Source organism: Panulirus ornatus, chromosome 53 (genome assembly GCF_036320965.1).
Source record: "Panulirus ornatus isolate Po-2019 chromosome 53, ASM3632096v1, whole genome shotgun sequence".
NCBI classification, from domain to species: domain Eukaryota; kingdom Metazoa; phylum Arthropoda; class Malacostraca; order Decapoda; family Palinuridae; genus Panulirus; species Panulirus ornatus.
The window spans coordinates 14195066-14218039 of NC_092276.1; the positions used below are offsets into that span (position 1 = coordinate 14195066).

Below are 22974 nucleotides of genomic sequence, written 5' to 3' on the forward strand. Positions count from 1 at the left end.
TTTTGAAGTATCTGAATTTATGAAATATTTTGAAATATTTGAAATATCGTAGAACTAAGAATATTCATAAGTTTTTGCTGCCTGTGTTAGGATCTTCCTCGACTCATTAAACATTATATGTTCAATCTATGAACTTTTTTGTAACACCAGCTGCATGATGGTGAACAGACATCTCTGACACACACCACATTAAATGTAAGTTCATAATTGTCTATTTGGATGGTGACGTCCACATACATCCTACATTGGTTATAATCAGTGTGGATGGTATGATAATGTCGTATAACTTAAAGTTATATTCTCATCAGTCATTACCGTATTTTGGCTCTTGGTATTAGATTCTATTCCATGCCCATCATTGCTTTAGCTTGGCTAAGTATTTTTAGAACATTTTCTCTCGACAGACGAAATGGAAGTGTGTGTTGATCCGGATATGACTTTAATTGGCAGGTACGTGCAATAGTTGACCTAGAAAGTATGAATTGTAAAGGTAGACGGAGAAAAGTTAACGCTTTCCCTATCTTCATCACTGGTCGTCAACTTTGATGGAGTGCTTTCACTAGGAAGTTTTCAATCTACGACAGTGTGGTAGTACCACATACCACGTTGTATTGAGTGGGCACCATTGTCTCTTCCTATAGCCAAAAAATAAAGTAGAAATAAGTCCAGTGTCGAATACTTACTGGTTGGCCTAGGTGTCGAATACATGGCCTTGATTTCCTATATATAGCTACGTCTCTGGAAGCCCATTGAAGCTAGGTTTCATCTCTAGATGGAAACTGTTTACATATCAGTTCCTTCTGAAGTGCGTCTCTGGACTAACTTTTCGCGAAGCTACACTGAAGTTATTCTGACAGGTTTACAATATATTTTATAAATACGTAAGTGGGGTTTTTTTTTTTTTGTTAGCTTTTTTACATATTACTAAATACAGAATTGATCTAGCACCTTATTCCTGTTCGAATGGAATTACAATATGATTTGTATTCTTTAGGAACCACATTGAAAGGGAAGCGTAACATGCGTGTTGCTGGGTCATTGTATTATACAGTAGGTCGCTGACATACAGTAGGTTGCTGACATACAGTAGGTTGCTGACATACAGTAGGTCGCTGACATACAGTAGGTCGCTGACATACAGTGGGTTGCTGACATACTGTAGGTCGCTGACATACAGTAGGTTGTTGACATACAGTAGGTCGCTGACATACAGTGGGTTACTGACATACTGTAGGTCGCTGACATACATTAGGTCGCTGACATACAGTAGGTTGTTGACATACAGTAGGTTGACATACAGCAGGTTGTTGACATACAGTAGGTTGCTGACATACACTAGGTCGCTGACATACACTAGGTCGCTGACATACAATAGGTCGCTGACATACAGTAGGTTCCTGACATACAGTAGGTCGCTGACATACAGCAGGTTGCTGACATAAAGTAGGTTGTTGACATACAGTAGGTCGCTGACATACAGTGGGTTGCTGACATACAGTAGGTTGCTGACATACAGTAGGTTGCTGACATACAGTAGGTCGCTGACATACAGTAGGTTGTTGACATACAGCAGGTTGTTGACATACAGTAGGTCGCTGACATACAGTGGGTTCCTGACATACAGTAGGTCGTTGACATACATTAGGTCGTTGACATACAGTGGGTTCCTGACATACAGTAGGTCGCTGACATACAGTAGGTTGTTGACATACAGCAGGTTGTTGACATACAGTAGGACGTTGACATACAGTGGGTTCCTGACATACAGTAGGTTGTTGACATACAGTAGGTCGCTGACATACAGTGGGTTGCTGACATACAGTAGGTCGCTGACATACAGTAGGTTGCTGACATACAGCAGGTTGTTGACATATAGTAGGTCGCTGACATACAGTAGGTCGCTGACATACACTAGGTCGCTGACATACAGTAGGTCGCTGACATACAGTGGGTTGCTGACATACAGGAGGTCGCTGACATACACTAGGTTGTTGACTTACAGTAGGTCGCTGACATACAGTAGGTCGCTGACATACAATAGGTCGCTGACATACAGTAGGTTCCTGACATACAGTAGGTCGCTGACATACAGCAGGTTGTTGACATACAGTAGGTTGTTGACATACAGTAGGTTGTTGACATACAGTAGGTCGCTGACATACAGTGGGTTGCTGACATACAGTAGGTCGCTGACATACAGTAGGTTGTTGACATACATTAGGTTGTTGACATACAGTAGGTCGCTGACATACAGTAGGTCGCTGACATACAGTAGGTCGCTGACATACAGTAGGTTGCTGACATACAGTAGTTTGTTGACATACAGTAGGTTGTTGACTTACAGTAGGTCGCTGACATACAGTAGGTCGCTGACATACAGCAGGTGTGAATACAGTAGGTTGTTGACATATAGTAGGTCGCTGACGTTCACTAGGTCGCTGACATACAGTAGGTCGCTGACATACAGTGGGTTGCTGACATACAGTAGGTCGCTGACATACAGTGGGTTCCTGACATACAGTAGGTTGTTGACATACAGCAGGTTGTTGACATACAGTAGGCTGTTGACATACAGCAGGTTGTTGACATACAGTAGGTTGCTGACATACAGTAGGTCGCTGACATACAGTAGGTTGCTGACATACTGTAGGTCGCTGACATACAGTAGGTCGCTGACATACAGTAGATCGCTGACATACAGTGGGTTGCTGACATACATTAGGTCTCTGACATACAGTAGGTTGTTGACATACAGTAGGTCGCTGACATACAGTAGGTCGCTGACATACAGTAGGTTGTTGACATACAGTAGGTCGCTGACACACAGCAGGTTGTTGACATACAGTAGGTTGTTGACATACAGTAGGTCGCTGACATACAGTAGGTCGCTGACATACAGTAGGTCGCTGACATACAGTAGGTTCCTGACATACCGTAGGTCGCTGACATACAGCAGGTTGTTGACATACAGTAGGTTGTTGACATACAGCAGGTTGCTGACATACAGCAGGTTGCTGTCATACAGTAGGTTGCTGTATATAGTTACTGTGTTCTGCCCACCATCGTCTGGTTGAGGCCTGTGTAAGTGACCAGCATAATTAGACCTGAAATGTTCATCTTCGGGACACAAACCATAGGTAGGAACATCCTATATTAATGAGGCCCTAAATTTTCCTGATGAAGTTGGTACTTAAATCTGTTCTCTTTGATAATGAGATGTTTATAGCTTTTATTTTAATTTAGGCTTAACACTGATGAAATTTGCTGTATGTAGCACTCCTCAAGTGATATTTTAGATTATAAACAGTTTAATCAGTTTTATTTTTCCTTCTTTACAAAAGTTGGTAAATAGATGAATATTTTATGTTAAGATTTTATGTATTGATATTTTTTTTTTTATTTAGTAGATAATGGGAATGTGTGGCCTTATACTATTTTTCAGTGAAAAGGAGGCCAGGAACTCTGTAAACATTTGGTGTGTGAAGCGCAGGTTGTAAGAGTAATATACTTTCATTCAAACACTTAGGTTGTATATTCTGGACCATTCTATGTATACAACTTTGTTCATTTTACACAGAACCATTATTTAAAGAAAGGGTTTTCATTTTATGATTTTGATTTTTTTGACATTTAATGGGATTGTATGTACTGAATGTTCGTTTGGATATCAAGCAAATGGTACGAATGTGATCTGTTAATATCAAAGAATCATACAAATCGCATTTCTTTTACTGCCACTTCGAAATATCTTCAGTGCTGAAGGAGTACAACCCAGAAAGGTATTCAGTATCTTTGATTTTTGTTCAGTATCTTTGATATTTATTCAGTATCTTTGCTTTTTATCAGTATCTTTTATTTTTTTTCTAAGTGATGCTTTGTTTTTTATGACATATTTATGAACAATGTTTAACATTACAACATTTAGAACTGGTTGACCTTGTACTGTTTATGGTTGTTCAAAGTAAACTTCATTAAGAAATAAACCCATTGGCTCGACTTTTGACCATTTGACCCAGCCGTCAAGCTGTTGTGCTCAAGTGCATAAGTATGTTTATTTTTCAGAGTACACCAAGATGATACACTTTCCACCAATGATGTGGGCTGGACAGGAAGTGCAAGCTTATTTCCAAATGAGGTGCGAAAACCAGTCATTACACTATAGTTTATAACCTTATAGACGCATGCAAATGGTTTTTGACGAATGTGTTTAACATTATATGGGGCTAACATGGTAATAATCATCTGTAATGGTGTACGTAATAAGACTTTGTAGGGGTCATTGCAAGTGCATCGAGTAATAATAAAATATCAGGGGATACTAAAATAGTTAAATAATGATATTTCAAGGGATACTAAAATAGTTAAATAAAGATATTTCAAGCGATACTAAAATAGTTAAATAAAGATATATGAGGGGATACTAAAATAGTTAAAGGTTTATCAGGGGATACTAAAATAGTTAAAGATTTATAAGGGGATACTAAAATAGTAAATAAAGATATATCAGGGGAAAATAGAATAGTTAAATAAAGATACATCAGGGGATACTATAATTGTTAAATGAAGAAATATCAGGGGATACTAAAATACTTAGATATATCAGGGATACTAGAATAGTTAGATAAAGAAATATCAGGGGATACGAAAATAGTTAGATAAAGATATACCAGGGAACACTAAAATAGTTAAATAAAGACATGAGGGGATACTGAAATAGTTTAATAAAGATATATCAGGAGATACTAAAATAGTTTAAGATATATCGGATACTAAAATAGTTCAATAAAGAAATATGAGGGATACTAAAATAGTTAAATAAATATCTGGGATACTAAAATAGTTCAATAAAGAAATATCAGGTACTGAAATAGTTAAATATATATCAGGGATACTAAGATAAAAGAAATATCAGGGATACTAAGATAAAAGAAATATCAGGGGGTACTAAGATAGTTAAGTAAAGATATATCGGGATACTACAATAGTTAAAGAAATATCAGGGGAAACTAAAATATTTAGATAAAGATGTAACGGGATACTAAAGTAGTTAAAGATATATCGGGGAATACTAAGATAGTTAAAGAAATATCAGGGATGCTGAAATAGTTAGATAAAGATATATCAGGGTATAGTAAAATACATGAAGAAATATCAGGGGATACTAAAATAGTTAAATAAAGATATATCAGGGGATACTAAAATAGTTATATAAAGATATATCTGGGGATACTAAAATGGTTAGATAATGATATACCAGAGAATACTAAAATAGTTAAATAATATATCAGGGGATACTAGAATACTTAAAGATATATCAGGGGACATTAATATAGGTAGATAAAGAAATAGGAAATACTAGAATAGTTAAATAAATATTATCAGGTGATACTAAAATAGTTAAAGATATATCTGATGATACTAAAATAGTTAAAGATATACTAGGGAATACTAAAATGGTTAAATAAAGATATATCGGGATACTAGAATAGAAAAAGATAAATAAAGGGATACTAAGATAGTCAAATAAAGATATATCAAGGAATACTAGGATAGATAAATAAAGATATACCATAGAATACTAAAATAGTCAAATAAAGATATGTCAGGGGATACTTAAATAGTTAGATAAAGATATATCAGGGGATATTAAGATAGATAAAGATATATCAGGTATACTAAAATAGTTAAACAAAGATGTATCAGGGAATACTAAAATAGTTAAATGAAAATATATCAAGGGATACTAAAATAGTTAAATAAAGATATGGGATACTGAGATAGTTAAATATATATACATATATATATATATATATATATATATATATATATATATATATATATATATATATATATATATATATCAGGTTACTAAAATAGTTGAAAATATATCAGGGAATACTAAAATAGTTAAATAAAGATATATCAGGGGATACTAAAATAGTTAAAGATATATCATGGATACTAAAATAGTTAAATAAAGATATATCAGGGGATACAAATATAGTTAAAGATATATCAGTGGATACTAAAATAGTTAAAAAAAAAAGATATACCAGGGAATACTAAAACAGTTAGATAAAGATATATCAGGGGCTACTAATATAGTTAGATGAAGATATATCAGTGGATACTAAAATAGTTAAAGATATACCAGGGAATACTAAAAAAGTTGGATAAAGATATATCAGGGGATACTAAAATAGTTAGGTAAAGATATATCAGGGGATACTAAGATAGTTAAATGAAGACGTATCAGGATACTAAAATAGTTAAAGATATAGCAGGGAATACTAAAATAGTTGAATAAAGATATATTAGGGGATACTAAAATAGTTAAAGATGTATCAGGGATACTAAAATAGTTAAATATAGATATATCAGGAGATATTAAGATAGTTAAATAGAAATATATCAGGGATACTAAAATAGTTTAATAAAGATATATCAGGGAATACTAAAATAGTTAAATAAAAATATATCAAGGGATAGTAAAACAGTTAAAGATATATCAGGGGATGCTAAAATAGTTAAACAAAGATATATCGGGGATACTAAAATAGTTAAATAAAGATATATCAGGGATACTAAAATAGTTGCAATAGAAAAATAGGGATACTAAAATAGTTGCATTTAGCCTAGCTTTTATTTCGCATTACCTACTGAACACAGAGCTGTGTACTCTTAAGAAAGAGTTACAGGATTTATTCTTTTTCAGTTGTTAAAATCGTTGATGGAAGAGTCCATTATCTTACAGAGGTAAGAAGGCTAGAACAAAATACATCCATCTGTATCCGAGATTGTGGAACACTGGGTCCTCGTTTTTTGTGACGTCACAGAGGAAGGTATTTCTCTTGATGTGGTGAAATATGGAAATGCAAGGAACAGGCTGATTTTTTTTTTTTTTTTTTTTTTTTTTTTTTTTTTGGTGGGGGGAGGGTATAAATGTTTTGAGATGAATCATTCCATTGATTCAGAAGTATAGGTTTCCTCGACCATTAATTTAGAAGTATAGGTTCCTCGACCATTGATTTAGAAGTAAAGGTTCCCTTGACCATTGATTTAGAAGTATAGGTTCCCTCGACCATTGATTTAGAAGTATAGGTTCCTCGACCATTGATTTAGAAGTATAGGTTCCTCGACCATTGACTTAGAAGTACAGGCTTCCTCGACCATTGATTCAGAAGTATAGGTTTCCTCGACCATTGATTTAGAAGTATAAGTTCCCTCGACAATTGGTTTAGAAGTATAGGTTCCTTCGACCATTGATTTAGAAGTATAGGTTCCTCGACCATTGATTCAGAAGTATAGGTTTCCTCGACCATTGATTTAGAAGTACAGGCTTCCTCGACCATTGATTCAGAAGTATAGGTTTCCTCGACCATTGATTTAGAAGTATAGGTTCCTCGACCATTGATTTAGAAGTATAGGTTCCTCGACCATTGACTTAGAAGTACAGGCTTCCTCGACCATTGATTCAGAAGTATAGGTTTCCTCGACCATTGATTTAGAAGTATAACTTCCCTCGACAATTGGTTTAGAAGTATAGGTTCCTTCGACCATTGATTTAGAAGTATAGGTTCCTCGACCATTGATTTAGAAGTATAAGTTTCCTCGACCACTGATTTAGAAGTATAGATTTCTTCGACCATTGATTTAGAAGTATAGGTTCCTCGACCATTGATTTAGAAGTATAAGTTCCCTCGACCATTGATTTAGAAGTATAGGTTCCTCGACCATTGATTTAGAAGTATAAGTTTCCTCGACCATTGATTTAGAAGTATAGATTTCTTCGACCATTGATTTAGAAGTATAGGTTCCTCGACCATTGATTTAGAAGTATAAGTTCCCTCGACCATTGATTTAGAAGTATAGGTTCCCCGACCATTGATTTAGAAGTATAGGTTCCTCGACCATTGATTTAGAAGTATAAGTTCCCTCGACCATTGATTCAGAAGTATAGATTTCTTCGACCATTGATTTAGAAGTATAGGTTCCTCGACCATTGATTTAGAAGTATAAGTTCCCTCGACCATTGATTTAGAAGTATAGGTTCCCCGACCATTGATTTAGAAGTATAGGTTCCTCGACCATTGATTTAGAAGTATAAGTTCCCTCGACCATTGATTCAGAAGTATAGATGTCTTCGACCATTGATTTAGAAGTATAGGTTCCTCGACCATTGATTTAGAAGTATAGGTTCCCTCGACCATTGATTCAGAAGTATAGGTTCCTCGACCATTGATTTAGAAGTATAAGTTCCCTCGACCATTGATTTAAAAGTATAGGTTCTTCGACCATTGATTTAGAAGTATAAGTTCCCTCGACCATTGATTCAGAAGTACAAGTTCCCTCGACCATTGATTTAGAAGTATAGATTTCTTCGACAATTGATTTAGAAGTATAGGTTCCTCGACCATTGATTCAGAAGTATAAAGTTCCCTCGACCATTGATTTAGAAGTATAGATTTCTTTGACCATTGATTTAGAAGTATAGGTTCCTCGACCATTGATTCAGAAGTATAAGTTCCCTCGACCATTGATTTAGAAGTATAGGTTCCCTCGACCATTGATTTAGAAGTATAAGTTCCCTCGACCATTGATTTAGAAGTATAGGTTCCCTCGACCATTGATTTAGAAGTATAGGTTCCCCGACCATTGATTTAGAAGTATAGGTTCCCCGACCATTGATTTAGAAGTATAGGTTCCCTCGACCATTGATTTAGAAGTATAGGTTCCTCGACCATTGATTTAGAAGTATAGGTTCCTCGACCATTGATTCAGAAGTATAAGTTCCCTCGACCATTGATTTAGAAGTATAAGTTCCCTCGACCATTGATTTAGAAGTATAGGTTCCCTCGACCATTGATTTAGAAGTATAGGTTCCCTCGACCATTGATTTAGAAGTATAGGTTCCCCGACCATTGATTTAGAAGTATAGGTTCCTCGACCATTGATTCAGAAGTATAAGTTCCCTCGACCATTGATTTAGAAGTATAGGTTCCTCGACCATTGATTTAGAAGTATAGGTTCCCTCGACCATTGATTTAGAAGTATAGGTTCCCCGACCATTGATTTAGAAGTATAGGTTCCCTCGACCATTGATTTAGAAGTATAGGTTCCCCGACCATTGATTTAGAAGTACAGGTTCCCCGACCATTGATTTAGGAGTATAGGTTCCCCGACCATTGATTCAGAAGTATAAGTTCCCTCGACCATTGATTTAGAAGTATAGGTTCCTCGACCATTGATTTAGAAGTATAAGTTCCCTCGACCATTGATTTAGAAGTATAGGTTCCCTCGACCATTGATTTAGAAGTATAGGTTCCCCGACCATTGATTTAGAAGTATAGGTTCCCTCGACCATTGATTTAGAAGTATAGGTTCCCCGACCATTGATTTAGAAGTATAGGTTCCCCGACCATTGATTTAGAAGTATAGGTTCCTCGACCATTGATTCAGAAGTATAGGTTCCCCGACCATTGATTTAGAAGTATAAGTTCCCTCGACCATTGATTTAGAAGTATAGGTTCTTCGACCATTGATTTAGAAGTATAAGTTCCCTCGACCATTGATTTAGAAGTATAAGTTCCCTCGACCATTGATTTAGAAGTATAGATTTCTTCGACCATTGATTTAGAAGTATAGGTTCCCTCGACCATTAATTTAGAAGTATAGATTCCTTCGACCATTGATTTAGAAGTATAGTTTCCTTCGACCTTGTACAACGGATGGTTCCGGTTTTTGATATATGAGAATATGTAAAAAAAAAAAAAAAAAAAAAAAAACTTGAAATGGCACTGATTTTTTTCGTATTTCAGAAACTACATTAACGTATACTATTTTGTTATGATAGATAGCTTCCCCCTTTTTTTTTTTTTCGAAAGTACAAAAAATATCGTTAATGTAACTTTTACCGATAACTAATTCTCTGTCATATACAAGTATAATGAATGTTGTTCACAGATACACGTTTACTATTTCAAATATAACTTAAGGTTGTGCAATATACATCTGAAATCAGCTGTAAACCAGTGGGTTCGCCTTTACCAAAAGTCAGAACCTTAAATGTAGTATATATATATATATATATATATATATATATATATATATATATATATATATATATATATATATATATATATATATATATATGTGTGTGTGTGTGTGTGTGTACGTGTAGGAAGAGAGGAAAGTGATTGGTTCTCAGTGAATGTAGGTTTACGGCAGGGGTGTGTTATGTCTCCATGGTTGTTTAATTTGTTTATGGATGGGGTTGTTAGGGAGGTGAATGCAAGAGTTTTGGAAAGAGGGGCAAGTATGAAGTCTGTTGGGGATGAGAGAGCTTGGGAAGTGAGTCAGTTGTTGTTCGCTGATGATACAGCGCTGGTGGCTGATTCATGTGAGAAACTGCAGAAGCTGGTGACTGAGTTTGGTAAAGTGTGTGAAAGAAGAAAGTTAAGAGTAAATGTGAATAAGAGCAAGGTTATTAGGTACCGTAGGGTTGAGGGTCAAGTCAATTGGGACGTGAGTTTGAATGGAGAAAAACTGGAGGAAGTGAAGTGTTTTAGATATCTGGGAGTGGATCTGGCAGCGGATGGAACCATGGAAGCGGAAGTGGATCATAGGGTGGGGGAGGGGGCGAAAATTCTGGGGGCCTTGAAGAATGTGTGGAAGTCGAGAACATTATCTCGGAAAGCAAAAATGGGTATGTTTGAAGGAATAGTGGTTCCAACAATGTTGTATGGTTGCGAGGCGTGGGCTATGGATAGAGCTGTGCGCAGGAGGATGGATGTGCTGGAAATGAGATGTTTGAGGACAATGTGTGGTGTGAGGTGGTTTGATCGAGTAAGTAACGTAAGGGTAAGAGAGATGTGTGGAAATAAAAAGAGCGTGGTTAAGAGAGCAGAAGAGGGTGTTTTGAAATGGTTTGGGCACATGGAGAGAATGAGTGAGGAAAGATTGACCAAGAGGATATATGTGTCGGAAGTGGAGGGAACGAGGAGAAGAGGGAGACCAAATTGGAGGTGGAAAGATGGAGTGAAAAGGATTTTGTGTGATCGGGGCCTGAACATGCAGGAGGGTGAGAGGAGGGCAAGGAATAGAGTGAATTGGAGCGATGTGGTATACCGGGGTTGACGTGCTGTCAGTGGATTGAATCGGGGCATGTGAGGCGTCTGGGGTAAACCATGGAAAGCTGTGTAGGTATGTATATTTGCGTGTGTGGACGTATGTATATACATGTGTATGGGGGTGGGTTGGGCCATTTCTTTCGTCTGTTTCCTTGCGCTACCTCGCAAACGCGGGAGACAGCGACAAAGAAAGAAAAAAAAAAAAAAAAATATATATATATATATATATATATATATATATATATATATATATATATATATATATATATATATATATTGCGGAAAAAGGAAATAGGTCTTATGATTTGGTACTAAAGATAGAGAATAAAAATGTAGGGTTTCAAAATTTATAAATATTGGACTAAGATTCATTTTTTTAACAGTAAAGTAATACGGATATTACGAGTAAAAAATTTCATCTTTGCGTGAGAATATTCGTTACGTTCTCAATTTCATTGTAATCAAGCCACAATATAGCTCATAAATGGGTTTGAATCCACCATTTGCCCAACCAGTGTCCATAAGCCCACCTCAGGATGGGATTGCGATTCTGGCAAGACAAATGACTTACTTCATTTGTCATTTACAATTCTTTATGTCGTACACAAGAGTCTTCAGTGCCGTCTCCATAATACCTAATAATAATGTCACCAAACAAGAGATAGTCGCCTTTGATATCTAAGCGGTTCAGAAACCTTTAGGATTTACTTTACACGCCCTCCTTATTAGTTTGGGTCTAAATATTTACCAGATACACTGTGGATGGAATGGAATTTCCTCTGCCTCGGGGATATATACCTATAACTATTCTTATCTTGGATGTAAACAAGGGAACCATCGCGGCTGAAGCTTTCTCAGAATCGCCGAGAAGCATCAAGTTCCCTAAAGTCAACCAAGATAGAACCACAAATACATATATATATATATATATATATATATATATATATATATATATATATATATATATATATATATATATATATATATAAATATATATATATATATTTTTTTTTTTTTTATACTATTTGCCATTTCCCGCGTTAGCAAGGTAGCGTTAAGAACAGAGAACTGGGCCTTAGAGGGAATATCCTCACCTGACCCCCTTCTCTGTTCCTTCTTTTGGAAAATTAAAAAAAACAAGAGAAGGAACAGAGAAGGGGGTCAGGTGAGGATATTCCCTCTAAGGCCCAGTTCTCTGTTCTTAACGCTACCTCGCTAACGCGGGAAATGGCAAATAGTAAAAAAAAAAAAAAAAAAAAAAAAAAAAAAATATATGTGATCGGGGCCTGAACATGCAGGAGGGTGAAAGGAGGGCAAGAAATAGAGTGAATTGGAGTCATGTGGTATACAGGGGTTGACGTGCTGTCAGTGGATTGAAGCAAGGCATGTGAAGCGTCTGGGGTAAACCATGGAAAGCTGTGTAGGTATGTATATTTGCGTGTGTGGACGTGTGTATGTACATGTGTATGGGGGGGGGGGGGGGGGTTGGGCCATTTCTTTCGTCTGTTTCCTTGCGCTACCTCGCAAACGCGGGAGACAGCGACAAAGTATAAAAAAAAAAAAAAAAAAAAAAAATATATATATATATATATATATATATATATATATATATATATATATATATATATATATATATATATATATATATATATATATATGTATGTATTTGTGGTTCTATATATATATATATATATATATATATATATATATATATATATATATATATATATATATATATATATATATATGAATTATGTACATGTGTATATATGTATATATCTGTGTGTGTATATATATGTATACGTTGAGATGTAAAGGTATGTATATTTGCGTGTGTGGACGTGTATGTATATACATGTGTATGTGGGTGGGTTGGGCCATTCTTTCGTCTGTTTCCTTGCGCTACCTCGCTAACGCGGGAGACAGCGACAAAGCAAAATAAATTAATATATTTTATCATTATCATTATACTTTATTGCTGTTTCCTTCGTCAGCGAGGTAGCGAAAGGAAACAGACGAATGGCCCATCCACTCATACACACACTTTCTAATAGGGGAAACAGAGGGAGTCACGCGGGGAGTGCTCATCCTCCTCGAAGGCTCAGATTGGGGTGTCTAAATGTGTGTGGATGTAACCAAGATGAGAAAAAAAGGAGAGATAGGTAGTATGTTTGAGGAAAGGAGCCTGGATGTTTTGGCTCCGAGTGAAACGAAGCTCAAGGGTAAAGGGGAAGAATGGTTTGGGAATGCTTTGGGTGTAAAGTCAGGGGTTGGTGAGAGGACAAGAGCAAGGGAAGGAGTAGCACTACTCCTGAAACAGGAGTGATGGGAGTATGTGATAGAGTGTAAGAAAGTAAACTCTAGATTGATATGGGTATAACTGAAAGTAGATGGAGGGAGAGAGAGGTGATTAATGGTGCATATGCACTTGGGCATGAGAAGAAAGATCATGAGAGGCAAGTGTTTTGGGAGCAGTTGAGTGTGTTAGTAGTTTTGATGCACGAGACCGGGTTATAGTGATGGGTGATTTGAATGCAAAGGTGAGTAATGTGGCAGTCAGTTGAGGAAATAATTGGTGTACATGGTGTGTTCAGTGTTGTAAATGGAAATGGTGAAGAGCTTGTAGATTTATGTGCTGAAAAAGGACTGGTGATTGGGAATACCTAGTTTAAAAAGAGATATACATGAATATACGTTTATAAGTAGGAGAGATGGCCAGAGAGCGTTGTTGGATTACGTGTTAATTGATAGGCGCGCGAAAGAGAGACTTTTGGATGTTAATGTGCTGAGAGGTGCAACTGGAGGGATGTCTGATCTTTATCTAGTGAAGGCGAAGGTGAAGATTTGTAGAGGTTTTCAGAAAAGAAGAGAGAATGTTAGGGTGAAGAGAGTGGTGAGAGTAAGTGAGCTTGGAAAGGAGACTTATGTGAGGAAGTATCAGGAGAAACTGAGTACAGAATGGAAAAAGGTAAGAGCAAAGGACATAAGGCGAGTGGGGGAGGAATGCGATGTATTTAGGGAAGCAGTGATGGCTTGCGCAAAAGATACTTGTGGCATAAGAAGCGTGAGAGGTTGGCAGATTAAAAAGGTAGTGAGTGGTGGAATGAAGAAGTAAGATTATTGGTGAAAGAGAAAAGAGAGGCATTTGGACGAGTTTTGCAGGGAAATAGTGCAAATGACTGGGAGATGTATAAAAGAGACAGGAGGTCAAGAGAAAGGTACAAGATGTGAAAAGGTAGGCAAATGAGAGTTGGGGTGAGAGAGTATCATTAAATATTAGGGAGACTAAAAAGATGTTTTGGAAGGACGTAAATAATGTGCGTAAGACAAGAGAACAAATGGGAACATCGGTGAAGGGGGCTAATGAAGAGGTGATGACAAGTAGTGGTGATGTGAGAAGGAGATGAAGTGAGTATTTTGAAGGTTTGTTGAATGTGTTAGATGATAGAGTGGCAGATATAGGGCGTTTTGGACGAGGTGGTGTGAGAGGGTTAGGGATAATGATTTGGTAAACAGGGAAGAGGTAGTAAGAGCTTAAGTCTAACAAAAAGATCCTTACCAGTCTGACCAACATAAAATTTATCACAGTTTCCACAAGGCACTTTATAGATGCATCCAAGAGAATTTTCTGGTGAATTCCTGATTAAGATATTCTTTATAGTAGTATTGTTGCTAAAGGCAACATTTACATTAAAGGATTTAAGCAACATGGGAAGCAAAGTGAAATTATTATTAAAAGGGAGAACTAAAAGATTCTTGGCGTCAATGGGAGGTTTGGGCTCAACTCTATAAAATGATATCTTTGCTAACTTAAGGGATTTATCAATGAAAGATCTAGGGTACTTTAACTTTGATCCAATAGAATATATCTTCTCAAACTCATCATCAATAAACTCTGGACTGCAAATACGTAATGCCTTAAGGAACATAGATTGAAATGATGATAATCTAACTCTGTCATGTTGAGATGAGTAATAATGGATATATGAGCATACATTGGTGGGTTTTCTGTATATGCTAAACTTAAACTTGTTTCCTTGTCTATGGGTCATGCAATCTAAAAATGGTAACATACCATTATTTTCATTTTCTACAGTAAATTTGATGGAAGGTACCATGAGCTGTTAGACTTAAGCAACATAAATATAGTATAAGAACGGGACAAGAATCAAATGCTTTGTTTAATCACGTTAAAAACTATGATCATTGTATTGACTGGAGTAACGCCATCTCAGTTATTAACTCTAACTCTATTACCAAGAGAAATATCATCGTATCTTCTATTATCAAATACACAAAGAATTATAAACTTAATATTAGTGATGGTCTATACAAATTAGATAACTTTATTGTTGATAAAATTTGTAAAATGAAAAGTTTATGAACGCTCGTTGTATGTTTTGGACAATCACATGTTTACCAAATGGCGTCCTAGCTTCGTCTCTTCGATGTATATCAACGGACTGTTATATTTCTCTCTTTTGTCTCCCCTGATGATGTGATTATTACACGAAAGTGCACTTGGGAACTTTTCGTGTTTCATTTTCCCCGTGGACTCGTAGATAGATAGATATATTTGTTTGGTGCATTCTGTTTCTCAAGTGTTGATGTATCTTTGTCTTGTACATTCTGTATTACCGTTACCACTGTAACAATTATCACCCACAGTGGCTGGTTGTGATAGTCTCTGCTCATGTTCCTTGGTGAACATGAGCTGACGTACTTTTGTACCATGTAAACAATCTAACACTGTATCAGTTTCCGTCTAATAAACAGTCCATTAATTAATTCTCCGTAACTTCGTTGATGTGGACGGATCTGTCCGTGTCCCCACGGACGGTGGACCTCACTCAGCAGCTCGGAATGTCGTGCCTTCCTCAAGCACTGGGGGGCGTTACTCACCCACGTCTCGTGATCGCATTACCCGTAGGCCAACGGTCACGCTGAGTCTTGTGTGAAGCACCAGTAATGGCCGCATGGATGATGAAAACATCGACTCAGGACTGATGGCGATGCGCAACCATGGCCGGTCACCCGCTCAGATCCTCCTAGATCACCGCTGCAGCACAGCCAGGCTGGCACACCGCCCCGCCGCTCCCGAGTGGCAGGACTAGTGTGGTGCAGGACAGCTCACACTGCAGCAGATGGCGGAGGAGTACTGTTGGCAACACCGCTCGCTCCCGGAACCCCTAACCCCCACCCTTCCTCCTCTCAAGCTTGGAGATCCCGCCACGGCGCAGCGGGACACATCAGGGACAACCGTAGATGTAGGTCACCCCCAAGACTACCACATCAAGCTGCCCTTGGAGAAGCCGCCAGTTTCCTGAGGCCACGTCGTCACATTCCCCCCTCGCCCGCCACCACCCCCGCGACCTTGCCAGCCAGCCTCCTCCTCCTCCTCACACACCAGCGAGGAAGGGACGATAACAGCCCGTGTGGCGCACTAGCATAAGTCTCCTTTTTCCCTGCTCTCCACACCACCCAGACGTATTTCCCTCCTTGGGAACGTCTGCCATTTAATTCTTCCCAGTTCGGACTTGCCCGGGAGGGAGATGGAGGAAATATATCTTATGTATCCATATGTATACTAAGTCTCATGTATCCCTAAAGGAAATGTTTTTATCTATACTTATTATACTTAGTCGCTGTCTCCCGCGCAAGGAAACAGACGGAAGAATGGCCCAACCCTTCCAAATACATAAGTATATTCATAAACACCTACACAGGCACATATACATACCTATACATTTCAACGTATACATACCTATACATACACAGACATATACATATATACACATGTACATATTCATACTTGCTGCCTTCATCCATTCTCATCGCCACCCCGCCACACATGAAATAACAACCCCCTCTCCTCGCGAGCGCGCGAGGTAGCGCAAGGAAAAGACAACAAAGGCCACATTTGTTCACAGTCTCTAGCTGTCATGTGTAATGCACCGAAACCACAGCTCCCTTTCCACATCCAGGCCCCACAGAACTTTCCATGGTTTACCCCAGACGCTTCACATGCCCTGGTTCAACCCATTGACAACACGTCGACCCTGGTATACCACATCGTTCCAATTCGCTCTATTCCTTGCGTGCCTTTCACCCTCCTGTATGTTCAGGCCACGATCCCTCAAAATCTTTTTCACTCCATCTCTCCACTTCTAACTTGGTCTCCCACTTCTCGTTCCCTCCACCTCTGACACATATATCCTCTTTGTCAATCTTCCCTCACTCATTCTCTCCATGTGACGAAACCATTTCAGTACACCCTCTTCTGCTCTCTCAACCACATTCGTTTTATTTCCACACATCTCTCTTACCCCTTTCATTATTTACTCGATCAAACCACCTCACACCACATATTGTCCTCAAACATCTCATTTCCAGCACATCCACCCTCCTCCGCACAACCCTATCTATAGCCCATGCCTCGCAACCATATAACATTGTTGGAACCACTATTCCTTCAAACACACCCATTTTTGCTCTCCGAGATAACGTTCTCGCCTTCAACACATTCTTCAACGCTCCCAGAACTTTTGCCCCCTCCACTACCCTGTGAGTGAGTTCCGCTTCCATGGTTCCATCCGCTGCCAGATCCACTCCCAGATATCTAAAACACTTCACTTCCTCCAGTTTTTCTCCATTCAAACTTACCTCCCAATTAACTTGTCCCTCAACGCTACTGAACCTAATAACCTTGCTCTTATTCACATTTACTCTCAGCTTTCTTCTTTCACACACTACCAAACTCAGTCACCATCTTCTGCAGTTTCTCACATGAATCAGCCACCAGCGCTGTATCATCAGCGAACAATAACTGACTCACTTCCCAAGCCCTCTCATCCACAAGAGACTGCATACTTGCGCCTCTCTCCTCAACCCTTGCATTCACCTCCCTAACAACCCCATCCATAAACGAATTAAACAACCATGGAGACATCACGCACCCCTGCCGTAAACCGACATTCACTGGGAACCAATCACTTTCCTCTCTTCCTTCTCATACACATGCCTTACATCCTTTGTAAAAACTTTTCACTGCTTCTAGCAACTTACCTCCCACACCATATACTCTTAATACCTTCCGCAAAGCATCTCTATGAACTCTATTATATGCCTTCTCCAGATCCATAAATGCTACATACAAATCCATTTGTTTTTCTAAGTATTTCTCACATACATTCTTCAAAGCAAACACCTGATCCACACATCCTCTACCACTTGTGAAACCACACTGCTCTTCCCCAATCTGATGCTCTGTACATGCCTTTACCCTCAATCAATACCCTCCCATATAATTTCCTTATATATACTACACCTCATGTATCCCTAGATGTTATGTATCCTTATGTATACTATATATATACTACTTCTCATGTATCTCTACATCTAATAGTAATTTTCAATGCATTACGCTCGTCTCCCTTTTGTTTTGAACGAGCGTCATGCGCTCTGTCGGCAGAAGCGGTAAGTTCTCGAGCAGCCAACACTCTCGCTCTCTCGTGTCTCGCTTTCATCATACTAATGTATCTTGTTTGTTGGTGGATAAACTCAGTGTCACGTCTTGACCAGCGTCTTCGTTGCCCCATTCCTACAAGTATGTAGATTGGCAACAGAGCACAAGAGGAATGAAGTGGGTGTACGTCATGGCGGTACTGACTGATACCTTGCCTCACGACGACCCACAGGGTCATTAACAACACTGAGGCAACGGCGATGCACCAACGACCCTTGTTATGACTGTCGTCCCGTTGAGGTCCTCCCTGAGCACTGGCTGGATCATGAGGGCAAGTTTACCACCAAGGAGGAAGGGGGTTTGAGCCGCTTAGCGATGGTTCGTTCTCAGACCAGGCTGGAGGGTTTGTCTACTTATCCCGTTTCTGACTTGTAGCTAAATTTTCCTTTCTTTCGGTAGATGTTTTCTGGTTCATCCAGCAGTTCTCGGTTGTCCTCATCCAGGGACATCATAAGAGTGATGCAGTTTCAGGGTTTCCCCACAGCCTAAGCCCCTTGGTAACATACGAAACGCGTTGCAGCGCAAATTGAACAGATAAATGAGGCGGGTTGCTCAACGCTTTGGTCTGTCAGTCTAACATTTCTTTTTCTAAGAAGTTCTAAGTATTTAGTGATGCCTTATACGAATAATTATTTTACGGAGTGATTCTGTTTTTGTAGAATTTATTCCCTTTCACTTCTAAACATAGACCTTGGAAATATATCAGTTCCTATATATACGTCTCCTGTCCATATATATATATATATATATATATATATATATACATTGGAAAGGGTCACAATTTTGCGCGTGATCAAGATATTTCTATGAGTCCACGGGGAAAATGAAACACGTGTTTCATTTTCCCCGTGGACTCATAGAAATATATATATATATATATATTCATGATTCATGTGAGAAACTGCAGAAGCTGGTGACTGAGTTTGGAAAAGTGTGTGGAAGAAGAAAGTTAAGGGTAAATGTGAATAAGAGCAAGGTTATTAGGTACAGTAGGGTTGAGGGTCAAGTCAATTGGGAGGTGAGTTTGAATGGAGAAAAACTGGAGGAAGTGAAGTGTTTTAGATATCTGGGAGTGGATCTGGCAGCGGATGGAACCATGGAAGCGGAAGTGGATCATAGGGTGGGGGCGGGGGCGAAAATCCTGGGGGCCTTGAAGAATGTGTGGAAGTCGAGAACATTATCTCGGAAAGCAAAAATGGGTATGTTTGAAGGAATAGTGGTTCCAACAATGTTGTATGGTTGCGAGGCGTGGGCTATGGATAGAGTTGTGCGCAGGAGGATGGATGTGCTGGAAATGAGATGTTTGAGGACAATGTGTGGTGTGAGGTGGTTTGATCGAGTGAGTAACGTAAGGGTAAGAGAGATGTGTGGAAATAAAAAGAGCGTGGTTGAGAGAGCAGAAGAGGGTGTTTTGAAGTGGTTTGGGCACATGGAGAGGATGAGTGAGGAAAGATTGACCAAGAGGATATATGTGTCGGAGGTGTAGGGAACAAGGAGAAGAGGGAGACCAAATTGGAGGTGGAAAGATGGAGTGAAAAAGATTTTGTGTGATCGGGGCCTGAACATGCAGGAGGGTGAAAGGAGAGCAAGGAATAGAGTGAATTGGAGCGATGTGGTATACCGGGGTTGACGTGCTGTCAGTGGATTGAATCAAGGCATGTGAAGCGTCTGGGGTAAACCATGGAAAGCTGTGTAGGTATGTATATTTGCGTGTGTGGACGTATGTATATACATGTGTATGGGGGGGGGGGGGGGTTGGGCCATTTCTTTCGTCTGTTTCCTTGCGCTACCTCGCAAACGCGGGAGACAGCGACAAAGTATAATAAATATGAAATATAAATAAATATATATATATATATATATATATATATATATATATATATATATATATATATATATATATATCCCATTTGTATGTTTGAGGACAATGTGTGGTGTGGGGTGGTTTGATCGAGTAAGTAACGTAAGGGTAAGAGAGATGTGTGGAAATAAAAAGAGCGTGGTTGAGAGAGCAGAAGAGGGTGTTTTGAAATGGTTTGGGCACATGGAGAGAGTGAGTGAGGAAAGATTGACCAAGAGGATATGTGTCGGAGGTGGAGGGAACGAGGAGAAGTGGGAGACCAAATTGGAGGTGGAAAGATGGAGTGAAAAAGAGTTTGTGTGATCGGGGCCTGAACATGCAGGAGGGTGAAAGGAGGGCAAGGAATAGAGTGAATTGGATCGATGTGGTATACCGGGGTTGACGTGCTGTCGGTGGATTGAATCAGGGCATGTGAAGCGTCTGGGTAAACCATGGAAAGCTGTGTAGGTATGTATATTTGCGTGTGTGGACGTATGTATATACATGTGTATGGGGATGGGTTGGGCCATTTCTTTCGTCTGTTTCCTTGCGCTACCTCGCAAACGCGGGAGACAGCGACAAAGCAAAAAGAAAAAAAAAAAAAATATATATATATATGTATATATATATATATATATATATATATATATATATATATATATATATATATATATATATATATATATATATATATATATATATATGAAGGAGTGACAAGTGCCTTCGTATAATGATTAGAGAAGCGACTGCTTTTTTATTTGCTTCTTTGCTCACTTTTTGTTCTGTCCATTCAACAGAATTTTCACCTTTGTTGCTCACAGTCCCACATACCTTTCCTATACCCCGATACAGTAAGACATGGGTGTAGTAATGCTCCTCTCGCTCATTCTTTTAATGTCTTCTCACCTTTTTATTTAATCATCCCTTTTCTTACCTGTAAATTTACCAGCAGCCAAGGTGTTTGGTCTAATCGTCTTCATTTCTGTTCTTGATTACTTTTTCTTTGTCATTTGCTCTCCCCCAGGTCTGGAGAACTTATAAGGTTGATAGAGATGCTTTGTGGAAGGTCTTCAGAATATATGGTGTGGGAGGTAAGCTGCTGGAAGCAGTGAGGAGTTTTTATCAAGGGTGTAAGGCTTGTGTATGAGTGGGAAGAAAGGTGAGTGTAAGGAAGTAAACTCTAGATTGATGTGGGTAAAACTGAAAGTGGATGGAGAGATGTGGGTGATAATTGGTGCCTATGTACCTGGTCATGAGAAGAAAGATCATGAGAGGTAAGTGTTTTGGGAGCAGCTGATTGTGTCAGCAGTTTTGATGTACGGGACCGGATATTAGTGATGAGTTATTTAAATGCAAAGGTGAGTAATGTGGCAGTTGAGGGTATGATTGGTGTACATGGGGGTATTCAGTGTTGTGAATGGAAATGGTGAAGAGCTTGTGGACTAGTGTGCTAAAAGAGGCTGCTTTAAAAAGAGGGTTATACACAAATATACGTATGTCGTATGGTCAACGGGCATTAATAGATTACATATCAATTGGAAGCGTGTAAAAGAGTAACTTTTGGATGTTAATGTGCTGAGAGGGGCAGCTGGTGGTATGTCTGATAACTATCTTGTGGAGGCGAAGGTGAAAATTTGTGGTGGTTTTCGAAAAAGAGGAAATAGTGTCGGGAAGAAGAGAGTGGCGAGAGTAAGTGAGCATGAAAAGATTTTTTTTTTGAAGAAATACCTGGAAAGATTGAGTATAGAGTGGCGAAAGGTGAGGGCAAAGGAAGTGAGGGGAATAGCTGAGGAATGGGATGTATTTGGGGAAGCAGTGATGGCATGTACAAGAGATGCATGTGGCATGAGAAGGGTGGGAGGTGGGCAGATTAAAAAAGGGTAGTGAGTGGTATGATGAAGAAGTAAAGTTGTTAGTGAAAGAGAAAAGAGAGGCCGTTGGTCTGTGCCTAGAAGGAAGGAGTGCAAATGATCGGGAAATGTATAAGAAAAAGCGGCAGGAGGTCAAGAGGAAGGTGCAAGGTTTGAAAAAGAGAGCAAATGAGAGTTGGGGTGAGAGAATATCATTAAACTTGAGGGAGAATGAAAAGATGTTTTTGAAGATGTTTTTTTTGTTTTGTTTTGTCTACGGGAGAGACAGATATAGTCCTGTCAATGTAAAAGGAAAGGTAGAGCGACAGAAGTTGTTAGTGATGACCATAACTAAATACTAGAAATGACCTATGATTGGATGACGAGGAGAGGTATCTAACTTTTCAATAAAGGAACGCTTTGCTTCATGGATGACGTGCTTGCAGTGATTTCGGGCAATGATGATTGCTGAATAGTAGTTGGAGGACGAAGAGGTTTTTCCAAGCCCAATATGCCTGATCCCTTGCCTCGGAAAAGGAACGGTTGAAACCATGGATTGGAAAAAGACGTTATGTTGGAGGAAGAGGGAATAAAGCATCGCCATATAAAGAGACCATAATTTACTGGAGG

At 38.7% G+C, this 22974-nt stretch overlaps 1 protein-coding gene across 5 annotated transcripts in view; it reads left to right on the forward strand.

Annotated features, from left to right (window-relative positions):
- LOC139765259 (uncharacterized) overlaps positions 1 to 22974 on the forward strand; it is a 147034-nt gene that overhangs the window by 100941 nt on the left and 23119 nt on the right. For 3 of the 5 annotated variants that reach the window (XM_071692597.1, XM_071692596.1, XM_071692598.1), the window contains exon 3: positions 405 to 3523. The exons of 1 other annotated variant lie outside the window; for it this stretch is intronic. The gene's annotated coding sequence lies outside the window, so the exon portion shown is untranslated. Of the gene's footprint in view, positions 1 to 404; positions 3524 to 3996; positions 4136 to 22974 lie in introns of those variants that run through there. One more of the 5 variants, XR_011716626.1, reaches the window with a different exon arrangement.